Genomic DNA, 24,564 nt, shown 5'->3' on the forward strand with positions numbered 1-24,564 from the left:
TAGAAGACCTTATTATTATAAGTAAGATGAGATAGATATTATTTTCCATCCTCTCTACTCTCAACCTTTTGTTCATATTACCATTTTGCCTATAGTGTTAGGAAAACACAATTTTCCGGTTGGTTACTTTTGACCTATAGCACCGATTTCGATGAAACTTTCAAGATTTTTTTATAGTACTTAAAAAGTGTATGAAACAATTTATTCAAAAAAACGTCAAATATTTCAGTTATTAAACGTTTAATACTCATAATTTCAATTACAAATAATTCGTAAAGTATTGACTTTCCGAAATATACTTTTATGACACTTTTTGCTTAGATTTATTTGCTCTATTGGTTTAACATATAATATAACATATATTTTTCCACCCGCTCTAAGGAGTCGAAACCACCCCCTAGAAAAAGCACCACTAGGCACCATATAACTTTTAAGTTAGAGGTTGAACAAAGCTTAATCCCAAAGAAAAGGTATTGGAGGTTTAAGCTTCGTTTATTGGAGTAAAAGTGAAACATATATATTTGTAATTATTATAATTTCGTTTGTATATAGTAATTAATGCCTGTAACGATAAAAGAAAGGGTCGTCTACCCACGAATAATATTTTTAGTTTATATTTTTATACCTAGTCTTGAGAAAAATTTGAGGCGGATTATTAAGGTATAATAAAGAAAAGGTCTTTTATAATTTATATTGGACAGGAAATACATAAATAACAAATAATTTATCTTTATTGGGAAAGGGCTGTATCACAAAAAATTATTCGACACTTCCCTTTTTTTAGTCATTAGATCCTTACTTATATTATAAATTCGAATCACGCGTAAACTACTTAACCGATTTAAATGAAACTTGGTACAAAGATAGTCTAGGCATTATGTAAGGACATGCGAGACAAATGCGAAAAAAAGGCTGTAATGAGTTGAAATAGGGGTTGGAAGGAGTGTGCTTCAAAAGTTCTGCATCGATTAAGCTTAAAGTTTAAACCGATATACAATCATATTCAATCGGCATCAACGAAAAATCGGCTGACACTATGATATAGACGCAATCCACTTCAACCGTTGGGATTCTTTCAAAAATATTTCTAGCCTATTCTGGAAACTCTCGTTTATATTTACTTCGAAATATAACGACTAAACGGTTATTTTGGGTTCTTAAATTGAATCCGAACTCCATTTATACCAACTATATAGAATACAAACAAATTGATAAATGGCAACTGAATTGCTATAAATTTTAGAACGAGGCAGGCAATGAAAAAAAGTATTAATTGACATAAATTCCGGTCCTTTTTAAAACTCGTTTCAAATAGAAGACGAATTTACTAACATATATGTCATTTATCTGTTTTTGAAGGCCATATCAACAGCTAAATTGCGATTCCTACCTCTTTTTCAGTCTACGGTTTGCTTTATTCTTAAACTGGGACTGCACATTCACATAGATACACAGACGTTCGTATTAGCTTCAAATTTATCTAAAAAAATATTGCGGAGAACTATTTAAACGATAACCGTAATTTGTGAACTCTACTCCAACTAGGACCATTTTCAAAAATATTGCTTCTATTTGTACACGCAAATAACAATAACGAGTCGTTTGAAACAAAATGAGAAAGTACAGAAATACAACCATTGTGACAAAAAAATAAAGTTTAATTAACAATAATTTATATAAACATTTTGTTTGAAACAAATGAATTTAAAAATGGACAAAACTAAAAAAAAAAATTTACAAAAAATACAGCGAATACAGCTATATACACAGTGCTGGATTTACACTAGGGGCAGTCGGGGCTAGTGCCCAGGGCGGCAAATTTTCTAGGGCGGCAAAATTTTGAAAGTGAGAAAACATTTTCAATACAATATATAATTAACTAATTCTTTTAAATAAAGATTTTTTCTTTCAAGAAATATAATTTATGCATTATGTATCAAATTAAAATTTTGTATATTATAATATATTAAATTTAAGTGAAAACTATTAAAATAAAATTAATTTATTTCCATAAAGGTTTGAACAAATAAAATTTGATACTTTTTTTTTCTGAAATTGATAAATTAAAATAGTTTTTTTTGAAGAATTAAAAAAAATTTTTTTTCTCATGTTTATTGAGAACTCTAGACATAAAGCTGAAGATTTGCTAGTTGCTGTATTATCTGTTCTTCAGTTTTTTTATCTTGATCTCTCAGATTGTCGAAGTCAGTCATATGATAACGCGAATATCAGGGATTTATTCGGGCTTACAGGCAAGAATTCATGAAATTATATCTTGCAGAACATGCTTCTTGTGCTGCTCATTCTATGAATTTAGTTGGAGTTGAATGCGCCCCAGTTGCAGTAGAATGCGCCTCAGAAGCTGCGTCATTCTTTCATACAGTACAAACTTTATACAACTTTTTTACTGCATCGACGCATCGGTGGGAAGTCTTACAGTCTCATACTGAAAAAAGAATTGCGTTAAAAACTTTATCTGCAACCAGATGGTCAGCTCGTTATGAACCGGTTCTTTTTTCTGCAATTAATTAGTTATTCTAATTCTTAAAAAATAAGACATCAAAACTATTAAAATAAAATTTCAGTCATAGGGCGGCATTTTCTTCAGTGCCCCAGGGCGGCAGAGATTTAAATCCGGCCCTGTATATACAGTCATCCTCAAACATTGTTCATTTATATTTATTCAGATAAATATGGTCACCTTGGGAACAGGATTATAAATGACGGTATAACTTTGATCATACATACACAAACACAGATACACACACACAAACACCAACACCCACACATTTACACACAAATTGAACAATATGTATAAATGAAAGCAGCGTCTATGTATAGAGATTACATGAACCCAATAAAATAGATGTATATTTATGTCAATGGTAAAGAGTAAAATTCATTAAACTGTGACCGTCGTGAAGTTGGCCCCCGCATTTTTTGTTCCAGAATATAAACCATATGGTTCGATTGTACTCGCATTAAGATGGATTGTTCCAGAATTTCACTCTTTTGTACCACCCCATTCTCGAGATATTCAATTATATATGCGCGGGGGCCAACTTCACGCTAGCCCCCGCATTTTTTGTACTGAAATTTTAATGCTACCTTTCGGAAGAACAATCAAAATAAAGGATTGTTCCAGAATATAAAGGGAAAAAAATCAAAAATACGGGGTGGGGAGCCAAAAATATACCAACCCACTAATACAAGTTAACAAGTTACCAATTCAGTAGAATAACGCTATAAACATAGATTTCTTACAAAAGACTATAAAATTGATATTATTGTTCATTTTGAGAAATGTATACTGAAAACGGCAGCCATGGGGAGGATATTTATAAGGGTGCAATTACATGATGATGGAAAATTATGTAAATGCTACTTCTTGAGACGTTAGTACTGAGCTACTGTATGTGCCAATTGATAGATATACGTTAAAAAAGGATTTTTCCAGAATATTTAATCAATACAACTTCAAATGGGGCGTGAGGGAGCAAAAATTCACCCCCGATACAAGAGTAAGCACATAGCGCATTCGTTTGTACTGGTTTATGAATAGAATTTTTGGAAAGACCACTTATAGAATAACTTAGTTTTCAATTTTCACTACTTTTAAACCAAGAACGTAGCCACAGGGAGGTGATATATATTCGGGGGAAACCTAACCCTCGCTGTGCTGCTTCCTGTGACGTTTGTACTGGGTTACTGTATACGCCAATCGATAGATATACATTAGTAGAGGATTGTTCCAGAATATTAAATCAATTCAACTTCAAATGGGGCGTAGGGGAGGAAAATCAACCCCCGATACAAGAGTAAACACATAGCGCATTCGTTTGTACTGGTCTATGAATAGAATTTTTGGAAAGAATACATATAGAATAACTTATTTTTCCATTTTCACCCTTTTTAAACCAGGAACGTAGCCACAGGGAGGTTAGATATATGCGGGGGAAACCTAACCCTCGCTGTGCTGCTTCCTGTGACGTTTGTACTGGGATACTGTATACGCCAGTCTATAGATATACATTAGTAGAGGATTGTTCCAGAATATTAAATCAATACAACTTCAAATGGGGCGTGGGGGAGGAAAATTTACCCCCGATACAAGAGTAAGCACATAGCGCATTCGTTTGTACTGGTTTATGAATAGAATTTTTGGAAAGACCACTTATAGAATAACTTAGTTTTCAATTTTCACTACTTTTAAACCAAGAACGTAGCCACAGGGAGGTGATATATATTCGGGGGAAACCTAACCCTCGCTGTGCTGCTTCCTGTGACGTTTGTACTGGGTTACTGTATACGCCAATCGATAGATATACATTAGTAGAGGATTGTTCCAGAATATTAAATCAATTCAACTTCAAATGGGGCGTAGGGGAGGAAAATCAACCCCCGATACAAGAGTAAACACATAGCGCATTCGTTTGTACTGGTCTATGAATAGAATTTTTGGAAAGAATACATATAGAATAACTTATTTTTCCATTTTCACCCTTTTTAAACCAGGAACGTAGCCACAGGGAGGTTAGATATATGCGGGGGAAACCTAACCCTCGCTGTGCTGCTTCCTGTGACGTTTGTACTGGGATACTGTATACGCCAGTCTATAGATATACATTAGTAGAGGATTGTTCCAGAATATTAAATCAATACAACTTCAAATGGGGCGTGGGGGAGGAAAATTTACCCCCGATACAAGAGTAAGCACATAGCGCATTCGTTTGTACTGGTTTATGAATAGAATTTTTGGAAAGACCACTTATAGAATAACTTAGTTTTCAATTTTCACTACTTTTAAACCAAGAACGTAGCCACAGGGAGGTGATATATATTCGGGGGAGACCTAACCCTCGCTGTGCTGCTTTCTATGACGTTTGTACTGGGTTACTGTATACGCCAATCGATAGATATACATTAGTAGAGGATTGTTCCAGAATATTAAATCAATTCAACTTCAAATGGGGCGTAGGGGAGGAAAATCAACCCCCGATACAAGAGTAAACACATAGCGCATTCGTTTGTACTGGTCTATGAATAGAATTTTTGGAAAGAATACATATAGAATAACTTATTTTTCCATTTTCACCCTTTTTAAACCAGGAACGTAGCCACAGGGAGGTTAGATATATGCGGGGGAAACCTAACCCTCGCTGTGCTGCTTCCTGTGACGTTTGTACTGGGATACTGTATACGCCAGTCTATAGATATACATTAGTAGAGGATTGTTCCAGAATATTAAATCAATACAACTTCAAATGGGGCGTGGGGGAGGAAAATTTACCCCCGATACAAGAGTAAGCACATAGCGCATTCGTTTGTACTGGTTTATGAATAGAATTTTTGGAAAGACCACTTATAGAATAACTTAGTTTTCAATTTTCACTACTTTTAAACCAAGAACGTAGCCACAGGGAGGTGATATATATTCGGGGGAAACCTAACCCTCGCTGTGCTGCTTCCTGTGACGTTTGTACTGGGTTACTGTATACGCCAATCGATAGATATACATTAGTAGAGGATTGTTCCAGAATATTAAATCAATTCAACTTCAAATGGGGCGTAGGGGAGGAAAATCAACCCCCGATACAAGAGTAAACACATAGCGCATTCGTTTGTACTGGTCTATGAATAGAATTTTTGGAAAGAATACATATAGAATAACTTATTTTTCCATTTTCACCCTTTTTAAACCAGGAACGTAGCCACAGGGAGGTTAGATATATGCGGGGGAAACCTAACCCTCGCTGTGCTGCTTCCTGTGACGTTTGTACTGGGATACTGTATACGCCAGTCTATAGATATACATTAGTAGAGGATTGTTCCAGAATATTAAATCAATACAACTTCAAATGGGGCGTGGGGGAGGAAAATTTACCCCCGATACAAGAGTAAGCACATAGCGCATTCGTTTGTACTGGTTTATGAATAGAATTTTTGGAAAGACCACTTATAGAATAACTTAGTTTTCAATTTTCACTACTTTTAAACCAAGAACGTAGCCACAGGGAGGTGATATATATTCGGGGGAAACCTAACCCTCGCTGTGCTGCTTCCTGTGACGTTTGTACTGGGTTACTGTATACGCCAATCGATAGATATACATTAGTAGAGGATTGTTCCAGAATATTAAATCAATTCAACTTCAAATGGGGCGTAGGGGAGGAAAATCAACCCCCGATACAAGAGTAAACACATAGCGCATTCGTTTGTACTGGTCTATGAATAGAATTTTTGGAAAGAATACATATAGAATAACTTATTTTTCCATTTTCACCCTTTTTAAACCAGGAACGTAGCCACAGGGAGGTTAGATATATGCGGGGGAAACCTAACCCTCGCTGTGCTGCTTCCTGTGACGTTTGTACTGGGATACTGTATACGCCAGTCTATAGATATACATTAGTAGAGGATTGTTCCAGAATATTAAATCAATACAACTTCAAATGGGGCGTGGGGGAGGAAAATTTACCCCCGATACAAGAGTAAGCACATAGCGCATTCGTTTGTACTGGTTTATGAATAGAATTTTTGGAAAGACCACTTATAGAATAACTTAGTTTTCAATTTTCACTACTTTTAAACCAAGAACGTAGCCACAGGGAGGTGATATATATTCGGGGGAAACCTAACCCTCGCTGTGCTGCTTCCTGTGACGTTTGTACTGGGTTACTGTATACGCCAATCGATAGATATACATTAGTAGAGGATTGTTCCAGAATATTAAATCAATTCAACTTCAAATGGGGCGTAGGGGAGGAAAATCAACCCCCGATACAAGAGTAAACACATAGCGCATTCGTTTGTACTGGTCTATGAATAGAATTTTTGGAAAGAATACATATAGAATAACTTATTTTTCCATTTTCACCCTTTTTAAACCAGGAACGTAGCCACAGGGAGGTTAGATATATGCGGGGGAAACCTAACCCTCGCTGTGCTGCTTCCTGTGACGTTTGTACTGGGATACTGTATACGCCAGTCTATAGATATACATTAGTAGAGGATTGTTCCAGAATATTAAATCAATACAACTTCAAATGGGGCGTGGGGGAGGAAAATTTACCCCCGATACAAGAGTAAGCACATAGCGCATTCGTTTGTACTGGTTTATGAATAGAATTTTTGGAAAGACCACTTATAGAATAACTTAGTTTTCAATTTTCACTACTTTTAAACCAAGAACGTAGCCACAGGGAGGTGATATATATTCGGGGGAAACCTAACCCTCGCTGTGCTGCTTCCTGTGACGTTTGTACTGGGTTACTGTATACGCCAATCGATAGATATACATTAGTAGAGGATTGTTCCAGAATATTAAATCAATTCAACTTCAAATGGGGCGTAGGGGAGGAAAATCAACCCCCGATACAAGAGTAAACACATAGCGCATTCGTTTGTACTGGTCTATGAATAGAATTTTTGGAAAGAATACATATAGAATAACTTATTTTTCCATTTTCACCCTTTTTAAACCAGGAACGTAGCCACAGGGAGGTTAGATATATGCGGGGGAAACCTAACCCTCGCTGTGCTGCTTCCTGTGACGTTTGTACTGGGATACTGTATACGCCAGTCTATAGATATACATTAGTAGAGGATTGTTCCAGAATATTAAATCAATACAACTTCAAATGGGGCGTGGGGGAGGAAAATTTACCCCCGATACAAGAGTAAGCACATAGCGCATTCGTTTGTACTGGTTTATGAATAGAATTTTTGGAAAGACCACTTATAGAATAACTTAGTTTTCAATTTTCACTACTTTTAAACCAAGAACGTAGCCACAGGGAGGTGATATATATTCGGGGGAAACCTAACCCTCGCTGTGCTGCTTCCTGTGACGTTTGTACTGGGTTACTGTATACGCCAATCGATAGATATACATTAGTAGAGGATTGTTCCAGAATATTAAATCAATTCAACTTCAAATGGGGCGTAGGGGAGGAAAATCAACCCCCGATACAAGAGTAAACACATAGCGCATTCGTTTGTACTGGTCTATGAATAGAATTTTTGGAAAGAATACATATAGAATAACTTATTTTTCCATTTTCACCCTTTTTAAACCAGGAACGTAGCCACAGGGAGGTTAGATATATGCGGGGGAAACCTAACCCTCGCTGTGCTGCTTCCTGTGACGTTTGTACTGGGATACTGTATACGCCAGTCTATAGATATACATTAGTAGAGGATTGTTCCAGAATATTAAATCAATACAACTTCAAATGGGGCGTGGGGGAGGAAAATTTACCCCCGATACAAGAGTAAGCACATAGCGCATTCGTTTGTACTGGTTTATGAATAGAATTTTTGGAAAGACCACTTATAGAATAACTTAGTTTTCAATTTTCACTACTTTTAAACCAAGAACGTAGCCACAGGGAGGTGATATATATTCGGGGGAGACCTAACCCTCGCTGTGCTGCTTTCTATGACGTTTGTACTGGGTTACTGTATACGCCAATCGATAGATATACATTAGTAGAGGATTGTTCCAGAATATTAAATCAATTCAACTTCAAATGGGGCGTAGGGGAGGAAAATCAACCCCCGATACAAGAGTAAACACATAGCGCATTCGTTTGTACTGGTCTATGAATAGAATTTTTGGAAAGAATACATATAGAATAACTTATTTTTCCATTTTCACCCTTTTTAAACCAGGAACGTAGCCACAGGGAGGTTAGATATATGCGGGGGAAACCTAACCCTCGCTGTGCTGCTTCCTGTGACGTTTGTACTGGGATACTGTATACGCCAGTCTATAGATATACATTAGTAGAGGATTGTTCCAGAATATTAAATCAATACAACTTCAAATGGGGCGTGGGGGAGGAAAATTTACCCCCGATACAAGAGTAAGCACATAGCGCATTCGTTTGTACTGGTTTATGAATAGAATTTTTGGAAAGACCACTTATAGAATAACTTAGTTTTCAATTTTCACTACTTTTAAACCAAGAACGTAGCCACAGGGAGGTGATATATATTCGGGGGAAACCTAACCCTCGCTGTGCTACTTCCTGTGACATTTGTACTGGGATACTGTATACGGCAATTGACAGATATACTTTAGAATAGGATTTTTCATGATATTAAATTAATCAAACTGCAAAGGTTGGGGACGTAAACGGTATTATATCCCACCGATACAACAATCAACAAATATCTTTCTCGTTTTTAGCTAATATATTTGCAAAATGTTTTTACTGGGCTGTTATCAGAAGGTTGGGGGAATTTATGTGGAGGGGACAAAGACAATGTGCCGATTGATATGTTGACGCCGAGTCCAAACAGCTTGTGATAGAATTTTACATATAGTTTATATATATGAGAGAAGTTTGTGTAAATGAAGTCTGTATATGTTGTACTAGAGGAAGGGGAGGAATATTGTTTAGGTAAGTGTTGTGCAAATTATTTACTTTCTAACAAAAATTAAAACGCACACCGTTGTTTTAATTCTATTTGGATTGACCGTTATTATTTCGGACTTTAAGCCGTCGTGTAGCTGCCATTTACTTGAAGCACGAAGGCAGTATGCTACATAGTGCCCAATACTATTCTCCACCTTTGGAGGTAAATTTGTAATGGCAGCGACAAGCTTAAAATTGTCATTGAAAATATTTATCTCTACAGGCAAATCTGATAATTTTATTTGGCCAGACCAATCTGGATCATTGTGTTTCGGAAAGTTTGTAAATTCTACGTCAATTATTAAATGATTCCCAATAACAGTAGAAGTTTCCATATCCTCCTTACATGATTTGCATTGTTGATTTAAAGCGATTCGTAGAGATTTTTTTATATTTTCTTCGACACCAGCAAAACCAGTTTCATAAAAATATTGGGGAGTTAAGCATAATGCAACAACAGAAGATGAACGTGCGGAATTACATTTTTTACATTTCCGGATATTTATGACACTGGGCTCATTTTTAAAGAGATATTCTGCCAGCTCTATTACGTTTCCAGAACAATCTAATACATTATTTTTCAGGGAATTCCCACGCCATTTCAATAAGAGGTCGGCCCTTTGTTTATAAATAGAAGACTTAGGCCCTTGCATTACAAAATTTTTTACTAATTCAAAAAACTGAATGCCGCTTTTGTCAACGAATGTATTATATGAATTTATATCGACATAGGCGGCAGAAAATGCTTGGGCCAAAGTATCAAAAGGACAGGTATATGTTACCTGTATTTTCATGCCATTTATTACTAAAGAAGGTAGAATACTCCCATTTCTTAATAACAATTTTTTTGAACTAATTGTTATTGGTTTGCCTTCAATTGATGTCATTCCAGGACATTTTTGTAAATATTTATTCGTTTTGATTTTTTGCGCTGCTTTTCCCTTCCAATTTTCAACTTCGTTTAAATGATCAAGATCGGTCCCTAAATTATTATTACATATTTCAAGATTTTGACTGATATTTTCACTTTTATCAATGAAAATAGAATTGACATTTTGTGTTGGTTTAAATTTTAGTTGCTCCTTTGACAGTAAAAGAGTTGATTTAACCAATTTCACTGTACCTTCAATAGATCGTACGTGGTGAACAAAGAACTTGTCAGCTCGAATAGGTAAGTTCTCGTTCTTGAGAACAGAATTCTTCAAATCGTTGAAGTAACTTTCCACATACGATGACGATGCAGTTACAGTCGCCATATACTTCGAAGATAAAACTCCTGTCCACATTACGAAGTGTTTACATATTCTTAACAAATCTTGAGCAAAATTTGGTAAGTAATATGCATTAAGGCGACTTCCTTGGACACCACATTCTTGAAGTGCTTCTGCTTGAATTTTTTGTATCTCTGTCAATTTATTCTTAGTAGCATCTTTTACGAAAGCCTCCGCTAAAATTTCCTCTTCGTACTTATCAACATCGTCTACAAAAGTATCCCCTTCAATTGTTTTAGTTGTTTTATTAACGAATTGTTCTATTTTATAGCTTTTAATTCTATTCATGAGAAAGACCTCCCGATTTTCACAAGGCGTTAAAAAATCCATATCCTTTACTCGACCGCTTCTTTTACTTTGTGAAACGACTAGAACGGAAAGCAAAATTTCCCTAAAATCTTCCAAAGTAGTACACTGCGACAGGATACCAACACAACGGACGTAGAAATCTTTCACTTTAAATTGTGTACTATGGAAACACTTCCAACGGCATACCAAATTAATAAGATGGGCTATATCAATGCGTAAAAATGTTCGGGGTAAATGCACATTGTCATCTTTTGCATCTTTTAAAATTTGCAAACACAGGTCAATATAGTTGGATAGCTCCATTCCATTAAATGCCAAAGAAACAGCATTCATCAAAGCCAGTGAAAAATCCGTGATAACTTCAAAAGGTATGGGGAGTCTTGTTCGTAGCCATTCGCGAAGCCAATATGCTATCATGTTTGCGTTATGTTTTTCCGATAGCATTTGTACAATTGGAACCACTGCACTTTTTGAGGAAACTACACATTGATATAAGAAAATACTGCCGGAATAGTCGTTCCCTTTGTGTACCTGTTGCACAAGTGATCCAGTTGCATCTATAGAAATGCTTATTCTCTCACGGTGGCTCATTTCTTTGTAAATTGTCGCTTGATTTATGGTCCAGTATATGAGGTGAAATTTATTTAAGCACAATTCCTTTATAATATCTGCAAATTCGACAGACTCATTAAGATTATGAAATGATTCTACTAAATCGGTACATTTCCCTCCAATCAAAATCTCATCGCGAATCTCCTGTTTTGCTTTTCTTAATACTTCAAGACTATAAAGATTTGCGGGTTGTGGTTCGCCGTATAGCATGCAGCGGTTTGCGTTTTCACGTCTCCAATTTGCTGCTTGTGTGCTAGTTAATTCCTTTCCGATTTCGCGGCGGGATTGCCCAGCCAGGCGACGTTTTTTAATATGCGCATGACCTCGGGTGTCAGAAGCCGTGACTTGTAAAATAATATTTTCATCTGTCTTTTTTGGCTTAAATAATAAATGTGCACTTAAATTTGAATGGCATTCATGGCACAAGGCCGATATTTTTAAATAGGGACAACCTGGGCTTTCAGATATGATTCCTCGCTTAAAGACAAACGCACATGGAATTCGTAATTGCTCCCATATTGCATTATAAATTATATCAGTCCACCCTTTTCTTAAAACAGAATATCCACGAGTGTGATCACGTTTATCCTGGTAGTTTAAAGAGGAAGGTATTATTTTAGACCAAAGAGCCGCAGATATTGTAAGAATAGTATGCAAAAGAGGAAAGTTTTTGCTTTTGACATCTTTCTTTTCTATGATGGAATAAGATAAATCAGAACAAGCAACGGATTCTGTAGACGTATTATTTATATCACCAGTGTTTATTTCGGTTTCCTTCGGTTCAATAATTTCTTCTTGAATGAAGAGTCCTTTAGCTTCGAAATACAAATTTTTCAACTTATATCGATTTCCATGAAACATTACCCATAAATGTTTTGGAGTAATTTGATTACTAAGGCGTTTACTAATTTCTCTCCATATACCACTGGACGGAGGTATGAGTTTACCAATTTCATCATAAAGATTAAAATCAAGAGCCTCATCCAAAATTTCAGTCGGGAGTAGTTTCAAAGTTCTCGGCATTTTAAATTTGTAATAAAACAAATTTAAATTTAAAAAAAATCAAAAACAAGTTCAATTTAAAAAAAATAATAATTCCAAAAATAAATCGAAATAATTAAAAATAAACTCCGACACGAAAAAATAAGTGAACAAAAAAAAAAAGCACAAACAATAAAACAAAATTATAAACCAAAAAAAAAAACTCAAAAATCGAAAAATACATACATTTATACATGTATATAATAAAAACAAAATTAATCAAAAATTAAAAAAAAATTATTTTATTTTTCGGCGAATAAATCAAAACACCAAAAATATGAAGGAAAAATAAAGCTTATAAAAGCAAAAAATTGTAAAAATGATAATAAATGAAAAAAAGCAAAAAAATTGACACAATAAAAATCCACGATAGAATAATATTTTCGAAGTTATATTAAACGGAAAGATACCAATCTATATGTTGAATTATCCAAATAATATTCTTTGTATACCTAATAAGTCAAAGTACCATATGGAAAGCACTACGCGAATTAACTACAAGTTAATCATATTGTTTCAAATGACTACAACTGTAACTACTACAACTGTAACTCACTCACTCATGTATTAGTAGAATAAAAATAGGCTTTATGTATGGATTAAAAGTTCGGGCAACGAAACTTTGGGGTTTTGCTTTTTACTTAAAAATAAGTATTTTTTGAAATTTTTTACTTTCTCGGAGTGGTGCAACAGGTCAAAAAAACAAAATGGCGTCAAAAATGGTATTTTTTTCAGAAATTTTATCTTTTTTATTTTTTATTTTAAAGAGGAGATATCGGAGAATACCGTTTACGTCCCCAACCTTTGCAGTTTGATTAATTTAATATCATGAAAAATCCTATTCTAAAGTATATCTGTCAATTGCCGTATACAGTATCCCAGTACAAATGTCACAGGAAGTAGCACAGCGAGGGTTAGGTTTCCCCCGAATATATATCACCTCCCTGTGGCTACGTTCTTGGTTTAAAAGTAGTGAAAATTGAAAACTAAGTTATTCTATAAGTGGTCTTTCCAAAAATTCTATTCATAAACCAGTACAAACGAATGCGCTATGTGCTTACTCTTGTATCGGGGGTAAATTTTCCTCCCCCACGCCCCATTTGAAGTTGTATTGATTTAATATTCTGGAACAATCCTCTACTAATGTATATCTATAGACTGGCGTATACAGTATCCCAGTACAAACGTCACAGGAAGCAGCACAGCGAGGGTTAGGTTTCCCCCGCATATATCTAACCTCCCTGTGGCTACGTTCCTGGTTTAAAAAGGGTGAAAATGGAAAAATAAGTTATTCTATATGTATTCTTTCCAAAAATTCTATTCATAGACCAGTACAAACGAATGCGCTATGTGTTTACTCTTGTATCGGGGGTTGATTTTCCTCCCCTACGCCCCATTTGAAGTTGAATTGATTTAATATTCTGGAACAATCCTCTACTAATGTATATCTATCGATTGGCGTATACAGTAACCCAGTACAAACGTCATAGAAAGCAGCACAGCGAGGGTTAGGTCTCCCCCGAATATATATCACCTCCCTGTGGCTACGTTCTTGGTTTAAAAGTAGTGAAAATTGAAAACTAAGTTATTCTATAAGTGGTCTTTCCAAAAATTCTATTCATAAACCAGTACAAACGAATGCGCTATGTGCTTACTCTTGTATCGGGGGTAAATTTTCCTCCCCCACGCCCCATTTGAAGTTGTATTGATTTAATATTCTGGAACAATCCTCTACTAATGTATATCTATAGACTGGCGTATACAGTATCCCAGTACAAACGTCACAGGAAGCAGCACAGCGAGGGTTAGGTTTCCCCCGCATATATCTAACCTCCCTGTGGCTACGTTCCTGGTTTAAAAAGGGTGAAAATGGAAAAATAAGTTATTCTATATGTATTCTTTCCAAAAATTCTATTCATAGACCAGTACAAACGAATGCGCTATGTGTTTACTCTTGTATCGGGGGTTGATTTTCCTCCCCTACGCCCCATTTGAAGTTGAATTGATTTAATATTCTGGAACAATCCTCTACTAATGTATATCTATCGACTGGCGTATACAGTAACCCAGTACAAACGTCACAGAAAGCAGCACAGCGAGGGTTAGGTTTCCCCCGAATATATATCACCTCCCTGTGGCTACGTTCTTGGTTTAAAAGTAGTGAAAATTGAAAACTAAGTTATTCTATAAGTGGTCTTTCCAAAAATTCTATTCATAAACCAGTACAAACGAATGCGCTATGTGCTTACTCTTGTATCGGGGGTAAATTTTCCTCCCCCACGCCCCATTTGAAGTTGTATTGATTTAATATTCTGGAACAATCCTCTACTAATGTATATCTATAGACTGGCGTATACAGTATCCCAGTACAAACGTCACAGGAAGCAGCACAGCGAGGGTTAGGTTTCCCCCGCATATATCTAACCTCCCTGTGGCTACGTTCCTGGTTTAAAAAGGGTGAAAATGGAAAAATAAGTTATTCTATATGTATTCTTTCCAAAAATTCTATTCATAGACCAGTACAAACGAATGCGCTATGTGTTTACTCTTGTATCGGGGGTTGATTTTCCTCCCCTACGCCCCATTTGAAGTTGAATTGATTTAATATTCTGGAACAATCCTCTACTAATGTATATCTATCGATTGGCGTATACAGTAACCCAGTACAAACGTCACAGGAAGCAGCACAGCGAGGGTTAGGTTTCCCCCGAATATATATCACCTCCCTGTGGCTACGTTCTTGGTTTAAAAGTAGTGAAAATTGAAAACTAAGTTATTCTATAAGTGGTCTTTCCAAAAATTCTATTCATAAACCAGTACAAACGAATGCGCTATGTGCTTACTCTTGTATCGGGGGTGAATTTTTGCTCCCTCACGCCCCATTTGAAGTTGTATTGATTAAATATTCTGGAAAAATCCTTTTTTAACGTATATCTATCAATTGGCACATACAGTAGCTCAGTACTAACGTCTCAAGAAGTAGCATTTACATAATTTTCCATCATCATGTAATTGCACCCTTATAAATATCCTCCCCATGGCTGCCGTTTTCAGTATACATTTCTCAAAATGAACAATAATATCAATTTTATAGTCTTTTGTAAGAAATCTATGTTTATAGCGTTATTCTACTGAATTGGTAACTTGTTAACTTGTATTAGTGGGTTGGTATATTTTTGGCTCCCCACCCCGTATTTTTGATTTTTTTCCCTTTATATTCTGGAACAATCCTTTATTTTGATTGTTCTTCCGAAAGGTAGCATTAAAATTTCAGTACAAAAAATGCGGGGGCTAGCGTGAAGTTGGCCCCCGCGCATATATAATTGAATATCTCGAGAATGGGGTGGTACAAAAGAGTGAAATTCTGGAACAATCCATCTTAATGCGAGTACAATCGAACCATATGGTTTATATTCTGGAACAAAAAATGCGGGGGCCAACTTCACGACGGTTAAACTGTGTAGGAACTAAGCAGCACCAAGTTTCAAAAATATGAAGGGTGTATACAATTTAAGGTAGTATGAGCGCCAAGTCAAGTTTATAGTTGTGGTTGAAATTATTTGTACCTTATTTTCAATTTTGATTATTAATTTTGACTTAGCTTCTTAATGTAGACGAAAAATAACAATAAATTTTTTGGATATTGGCTTTGGTCTACGAAATATCGAAAGCCAAATAATTAAACAAAATTTTCGATTTGCGATATTTTGAAAATTACTCCAGATACCTAAGCATTTTATTATTACTTTTCGTCTTATATTGTCAAGTTATAACATACCATCAAAATTGGAAACATATATTTTTTTAATTTGTGTCCCCACTACCGTGCTCATACATCCTTTTTTAGTCGGGTACAACGAGTTTTCTTAATTTTAAATAATTTATTCAAGTTTTAACTTTATATAAATGTTTTTTTTTATTTTCACCGACTAGTTTTGGAGAAATCTATGGAAACATATTATCCATCCACCGTTTTCCCGTGAGGCAAATGTTAAATATGCCTCCTTTTGAAGTCATATATTTATTTAAATCGGGTAACCACCCAGCCCCTTAAATTTTCAGAATTAATACTTAGTCCAACTTCATTTAAAAAAAATTAAGCCTTTCATCCAAAATATCCGTGGCATTCGTACATCCTTAACGGAATAGTTTATTTTGTCCCCTTAAACTGGTTATCTGTTTGCATTAATTAATTTCAATACGATCAATATTGATCGCTGACAGCTTTTTTACATCAAAAAAGTCAAGGGAAAATGGGCTGTTTTGGAGACTTTATAGAGGCTGTTTTTACTCTTGGCTTTTCTACTCAAATAATATTATAACACATTTTCATAGGTGTATAATAAATTTTTACGTCTGTTTTTATGAGGAAATTCAAATAAATCGTTACGGGTAAAATGATCCCCTTTATATAGGCTAAAATGATCCCTATTTTGTGTGTAAAATTATAATAGATAAAATGATGCCCCATCATGTAACGTGTCTTGAATGTGTTGATTTAGATGAATTTACCAGTGATTTCTGTTTTCATACCAATCGTTGATGCAATGTAAAAGAACAGTTATTATATGAACTGTTTTATAAAAAATGCAATGAGATCATTTTAACTACTATCCTTACGAGGTCAGTCAAAACGCTCCCTTTTGTGAAATATTGAATATTTATAAAAATTTGTACAAATCAAAAAAAATTACATATCAATATTGTAACATTTGAATAAAGAATTTGAAAATGTTTCGACGTTGTACATATGTCGAATAATTAGGCCATAAATTACATTTTTTCTTAGGGGGGTCATTTTATACCACCTTCCCCTACTATTTTGTAGTAGCAACTGTATTCTCAACAACTTTCTTAAAATAGACCGCAGACTTTAAACCACCGACAAACTCGTTATCTAAGTATAAGTTTTACACTTGAACCACGGTATGATTGTTTTCAGTTCATTAAGGGGTCACGATCTGTTATATCAGATGTTCAAAATTACAATTAAGATGATCAAAATAGGTCAAGCAAGTAGATATAATTAACCACATTTCATATTTTATGCAAACTTCCCGATTTTTGATTGAATTTCACTATTTACCCCCAACAGTAGATATAAATTCATTGTATATGCGACAGTCACTGCTATGTTATAGTCTATGGCTATGTTATAGCATCAAAAAATAATTTTAAGGATGAGGGCACTATTGGTCGTTGGTTTTGTATATAAACGATACACACCTTCGAACCCTATATCTTCAAAAAACCCTTCCTCACATAAAATATATACGTATCCAAAATCTAGTATTATATAAGAATGGTGGCTGGGAATGGATGACAGAGGTAGTTGACATTTATAGAAAATCACCAAATTGTTATTATACAAGGATATTTGTAATGAAATGACACAAAATCCACTTACTCTTTACTTGTTTGGAATACTAAAAAAAAAACCATTACATGTGAATTATTCCTTTTTGTTTTTTTATTTTTATTTTATTTGGGAATTTAGATACTTGTAGAATGCCGTTACGTCACTAAATCGTACGTTTTTTTTGTTTATACTTGTTTACTTCACTGTCGATTTTCTTATAAAAAGTAAATAATTCTTGATCCAACGATCTCGATACTTAATTCAAGAAAAATTTATTTGACTGCTTGAAAATTAATGTGTATAGCAAGTAGATATTTTCTTAAACCAAGAAAGTGTAAGAACATATTTTCTTCCTTTGGTACTTTATTTTTATAGGCACAGATACGATTGTTTATAAAAGATACTGGATTTAAGTTTTATTATTAAAATAGTTCAAATCATTGGTGAATATACCACGAAAGAATTGTAGCAGAAGCCTAGTTAAACTTTTTTGCAGTGCTTTGAATTAAAAATATATCCAAAATACATTAATTCGTGAAATAATTTCATCCTTAAAACAAAAGAAAGTTAAAAACAGAAATTTGAAATATTCTAAAAGCTTATAAAAGATTTATAATAAACACTTTGTAACAAGGTTTGTGGACGGGATATTTCAAGGATGGTGGGAGCGCAAGAAAAAGAATCAATCAAATTGGCGACGATTTACATTTGAAAAGTTCAAAAACCTAAAGCTCTCGTAAATTGTCTTTGATAATTATATGTTTAATTAATTTTACAAGTTGAAAAAACTATAAAACTAATCATGACGTCAATATACGATTGTAGATTTAAATATTCATAGACTAACAAATTTTGGACAATCCTCGAAATTTTCACGAAGAAATTCTCAAACTCTATAATTTTTATTTTGGTGATTTAATATTTTGAGATATGTTCTTTGTTTCTCGATCTGTTTGTTTTCCTTTCTCTCAGAGTGATTATAGTCAAGAACGATTTATCGCATTTACATGATTCTCAAGTTTTGTCAAATATAATAAGAAATACATTCTCTGCCATGTTTCGTCAGATATATTTTCTCCGGGTTCATCAAGTCAAGTTTTATAAATTGTACCTAGCGACAAGTGAAAGTTTTTCTAACGACTGTTTATGGTTTTAATTATTAAAATACATAGTAAAAATACTCATTCAGACGCGATTAACAAATGCAACGATTTGTAAATAATCGGATTTGTTCATACGATTTATATTTATTTTAATAGAATGTTACAATAACTGATATTATTTTGGAGGGTTTTAATGAATACAACAAACAAATCGTAAAAACTGTTTTTATTTCACATTTATCAAGTTAATTTCAAGTCATTACTTTTATCGTTTTTTATTTTATCCTTTGTATATATATTTTAAATAAATATATATTTATAGTTGGTACTTTTATGTATCAAAATGCAGAACCATATTGATCATTTTTTTGAAATTTTTTTGATTAAAGTAAAAAATTTCCCTGAATCTTCCAAAATTGATCATTAAATTTATAAGGCAAGACCATAGTCCGAAAAATGGGTTGAGAATCTGATATAGACACCATCTGCGTCAATTGCTAGAGTCTCTTAAAAAATATTTCTAGCGTTCATCGATAATTTCAGTAACGTTTACTTCGAATATAACGATTATAAATTTTTTTCTTAAATCGGAACGCAATTTATGTTAATACTAGCTTGATGGTTTGACATATATCATTTTAAATTTTTACAGAATACTTTAATTTATGGTTCTGCTCCATCTATAATCATTATTTTGGATCATAAATTACAGATTTCTGTACAAATTTAAAATAGTAAATGTCAGATTAAATTTAATTTTTTTATTTTTTTAAATATACGTTTATAAATTATAGCTCATGTGTTATTCTGAAGTATGAGGTATATTGCTGTACAGTTTCCATAATAACCATTTGCTAGTTTTAGCGTGAATGCGTAACAAACAAACATCCTTACTTTCTCATTTATAATATACTAGCTCTTGTCCACGGCTTCACTCGTAATAATGATACATTTCAATGTATTCCATAAATGATTCATTTAATGAATCGTTGATTCATTTAGAGAACCAATTTTAAAGACTTAGAGAACAGAATTTACTTACATCCCTTTGGAAAACAACGTGGCATTCGTCCATGGACTTCGCTGTGCTCCTTTCAAGAATGAAATAAAAGTGTGATATAGTATATTCAGGTCTCTACGATAAGCGGTTTAGGTTGTACAATGATCCGTCAGTCATTCAGGACAAAGCAGTTTATATATATAGATAGAGATAGAGATGAAACTCACAGTCATTGATACCGTGATATTTAATTCCCAGTTTAATTAAATTCACTTTTTTGTGAAAAAATTACCCAATATACGAACTGTCAAATTCCTGGTTAAAAACCAGGTTAAGTTTTTTTCATTTGAAGTAATTTTTTATCCAAAACCTACAAAAACTAGGTCAATTATGTCCGGACGATGACGATATCTCAGAGCAGTTTGCGTCGTAAAATAAAGTTCTTTTTCAAAGTTAGCTGCTTAATGTCAGCAACGAAATAAACTAAAACGCTTGGAAACTATGAAATATATTAAATACGCAAAAACAGATCACAAAAAGTTCATATTTTCCCCTCCAAAAACTTGTCTTGTTCTACGCTTGACAAATAATAAAATCATTTGTACCATAATCTAACTTGAAAATATTCATACTTTTTTAATGTCTTTTTTTTAATGTCTTTGCTTATATGTTTTTGATGTTCTAAGAGTGAAAAACAAAAAGTATAACTGATAATACATCCTCACTTTCTATGTTTTTTATCATAATAATAACTTGACGCATATTACTGTGACACAATGTCATAGCATAAAAGACGATGGAGATTGTCACGATGAAAGTATAAAGAATAAATATTATATACAGAGATTATACGTTTTACAAAGATGCTTATCACGATTATATAAGAATGTCCCTACTTCTACTTTTATACGGAGAATAAATTATATCCTTAAATTAATTCGTACTCCATATATGGATGTCAAATATGCACACAGGTCTCTTTTGAAATGGTGTGGGAAGGTCGTCAAAGTCAGCTCTATATCTGAATTATGCCATTATCTTTCGTTTACGAAGATATGCATATTAATAAGAAGTATATAGTACGATTGCCCTTCCTGTTGGGGATAAAATATATACTGAAAATGGTATAAAATATAAAAAGATTTTTTTTTTAATGAAATAACAAAAAATTTGTTTTCTTGAATTTTTCCGCAGTTATATACGAAAAATTTCGACAAAAAATTTCCAAAATATTTAAAAGTTATTCATGACAAGCTTTACGACCTAATCGTAGCTCAAATTTTTTCAGTTATACTGATATGTGCCCAATTTATGGTTTAACGACAGACTGGACTGCTTTTTACAAAATATACGTAAGAAAGGTAATACAGGATTTTCCAATCTTCTTATATCATGATTATGAAATATATCAAGGTATACTAAGTTTAATCCCAAGTTTGTAATGCTTGAAAATATTGATGCAACGAAGAAAATTTTTGTATAGGTGTTAAAATTACCTAAACAGTCCATTTCTGGCTCTCTGTCTGTCTGTCAGTCCGAATTTCTGCCCGTCTGTGATCACGATAACTAAAGCTGAAATTTTTATAGCGTGCTCAGGCTGTAAAAAGAGAGGTGAAGTTCGTAAATGAGCAATATAGGTCAATTGAGTCTTGGTCCGTAGGACACATCTTATAAACCATTATAGATAAAATAAAAATTTAAGTATAAAAAATGTTCCTCACGAAAAAATAAACAACTTTTGTTTGAAATATTTTATTGTACAAGTCATTGTTTACCCGCGAGGGCGTAAATTAGGACAAAATTTTTATTTCCGTTTTCTCAAAACTAATAGGGAGTTGAAAATATTCTTTAAAATCTAAAAAAAAAAAAATTCTAGAAAATACATTAGAAATTTTCAAAACCCAAATAAATAACTGCCGAAAGGTCGCCATATTTGTTTTGGGTTTTTTTAAACTCTTCTAATTTATAAAAAAATTAGCTTGATACAAGCCCGCTTCACTGGGCTTAAAAGTAAAAACCACCGCTTTATGCCCTCCACCTCTCTTATCTCACTTATCTTTTTTCCATAACACTTTAAGGGATTGTCTTACGCAGCTAAAAGATATGCACAGTTTTCAATTTTTTAAATTGTAAAATAGTCATAATTCATTGAGTATATCAGAAAAGATGGCCATGAATCGTTTGACATTTACTGTTTTAAGTTTTTACGGAAATCTTTAATTTATGGTTCAAAATGATAATCATTCTGCTTCATCTGTGATCAATATTTTGAACCGTAAATTAAATATTTCTGTAAAAATTTAAAATAGTAAATGTCAGATTAAATTTAATTTTTTTAATTTATTTTCTTTATTATCTGTATCTTTAGAATTTATAGCACATGTGTTATTTTGAAGTATGAGCTATATTGCTGTACAGTTTCATTAAGAACCATTCGCTAGTTTTATCGTGAAAGCGTAACAAACAAACAAACAAACAAACAAACATCCTTACTTTCCCTTTGATAATATATAGGGATAGGGATAATGCACGCGCTGATATTCATCACTTTCTGTACAGGATCTTTTACAATTTACTAACTCAATTGTTTGTTTTCACTTGTTTTTTTTTACTTATCATGCCGATTCCGTGTTTCTACACCACTTACATATACGAATTGAAATTTTCCTAAATTTTTATTCCACTGAATGCACAATAACATATAATTGCTGACTTTTCAAATGTTTTATTGTACAAAAACTTGTACTACCTAGACAACCGTCACCTATATTATTTTGTTCAGAGAAAGTTGAGAAGAGGATAAAGTATTTTTATGAAGGGATATGAAAGAAGGATTTTCACGAGTATTAGTAATTTGTAGGTGTTAAGAATATAATACCAAGAATGTATATTTTATAACCCTATACAATATTGTACAAAGAATTTAAATTGTTCCATTTTGGTGATTCAACTCATTAGAATTATAAAGAATATGGTGAAACTAGTGATCTTAATTAAGAAGGATGTGAAAACACTTAGCGCGGAAAAGTTTTATAATATGGAATATTCAATAAAAATGGAAATTCATTAACATTTTAAGAAAAAACTAAATGATTGAGAAACATTGATGCAACGCACAAAATTATGGTAAAGGTGTTCATAAAATCAACTTTTTAGTCCATTTTCGGTTGTCCAACCGTCCGTCCGCCGGTCTGTAAACACAATAACTCAAATACAAAGAAAGATATCAAGCTGAAATTTTAACTGCGTACTCAGGACGTTGAGGAGGTCGAGTTCGTAAATTAGCAAGACAGATAAATTGGGTCATGGGTCCGTAGAACCCCTCATGTAAACCGTTGGAGATAGAACAAAAGTTCAAATATATTTTTCGTATGAAAAAATAAACAAATTTTGTTTGAAACATTTTTTTCGTAAACATCACTGTTTACCCGTTAGGGCGCAAATTAGGCGTAAATTCTATAGTATAGGGAATATCAGCTATGTATGTGTGACATGTATGAATGTGTAATGTGATAGAGTGATCAACACTGTCCATGCATGATATTTCAACAATTAACTCAGTCCATTGTTTGTTTTCACTTGTTTTGATGATACATGCAAGTAGTTTAATAATATCGCTCCGACAAACAAAAATATATTTGAACATTTGTTCTATATATTCTATCTACTTTATTTCTTGGAAAAGATTTTGGATAAATTCAAAATTGCTTTTGATGGAAAATGGATGGTATTATATGATTGCGTAAGTTTTTTTTTGAGACAAAATTATTGATCGTTAGAGAAGTTTAAAGGTAAAAAATATTTCTTATGAAAAAATAACCAACTTTTGTTTGAAACATTTTTTCGTAAATATCACTGTTTACCCTTGAGGGCGCAAATTAGGCGTAAATTGTATAGTATGTAATTATGGGAATATCAGTTATGTATGTGTGTGTAATTTAATAGAATCATCAACACTGTCTATGCTTGGTATTTCAACAATTAACTCAGTCAATTGTTTGTTTTCACTTGTTAATTTTAAATTTAATTGAAATTAATGCCATTTTCTTTAAAAACCAAGTAAGAACAACAATTGATTTTTCCATTGACCTAGAATCAACACACTTTTACCCCGCTTGCAATGTGTGACTTCTAGGAAGGAAGTTGAGCATAATAGTCTAGCCCTCCTTAACGTTAAAATGCTTCCAACATCTCGATGCTTTTTCAAAAATCCTTCGATAATTTAATATTAACGACCACTAGACTGAAAGGTGAAATATATAACAAAATAATAATTTATTTGGCTCAAACCAATAAGCATAATGTTAATGAGTGAACATCATTTATTCATTAAAAAATTACTGCTATTATTTGCAACCGACGCCACATGGACAACCCCTCATTAAGAAATGTATGGCGTTTACCACAATGCTGGTATGGTATAGAGACAGATAATATAGTATTTATG

The sequence above is a fragment of the Chrysoperla carnea genome, chromosome 1 (assembly GCF_905475395.1).
Source record: "Chrysoperla carnea chromosome 1, inChrCarn1.1, whole genome shotgun sequence".
NCBI lineage: Eukaryota > Metazoa > Arthropoda > Insecta > Neuroptera > Chrysopidae > Chrysoperla > Chrysoperla carnea.